Source organism: Colobus angolensis, unplaced genomic scaffold, assembly GCF_000951035.1.
Source record: "Colobus angolensis palliatus isolate OR3802 unplaced genomic scaffold, Cang.pa_1.0 Scaffold21, whole genome shotgun sequence".
In the NCBI taxonomy this organism is placed as follows: domain Eukaryota; kingdom Metazoa; phylum Chordata; class Mammalia; order Primates; family Cercopithecidae; genus Colobus; species Colobus angolensis.
This window is the reverse complement of record NW_012115266.1, coordinates 6421882-6422213: the sequence shown is the minus strand read 5'-3', so window position 1 is coordinate 6422213 and position 332 is coordinate 6421882.

Sequence of the window (332 nt, the reverse complement as noted above, 5' to 3'; positions counted from 1 at the left end):
AAAAAAAAAAAAAAAATAGGCAAGAGAGAGCCTAGCGTGGTGGCTCACATCTGTAATCCCAGCACTTTGGAAGGCCGAGGCGGGTGGATCACTTGAGTTAAGGAGTTTGAGACCAGCCTGGCCAATAGGGTGAAACTAGCTAGTAAAGTACAAAAATCAGCTGGGCTTGGTGGTGGGTGCCTGTAGTCCCAGCTACTCAGGAGGCTGAAGCACAAGAATCGTTAGAATCCAGGAGGTGGAGGTTGCAGTAAACGGAGATTCCGCCACTGCACTCCAGCCTGAGCAACAGAGTGAGACACCATCTCAAAAAAACAAAAAACAACCCCCCCTCA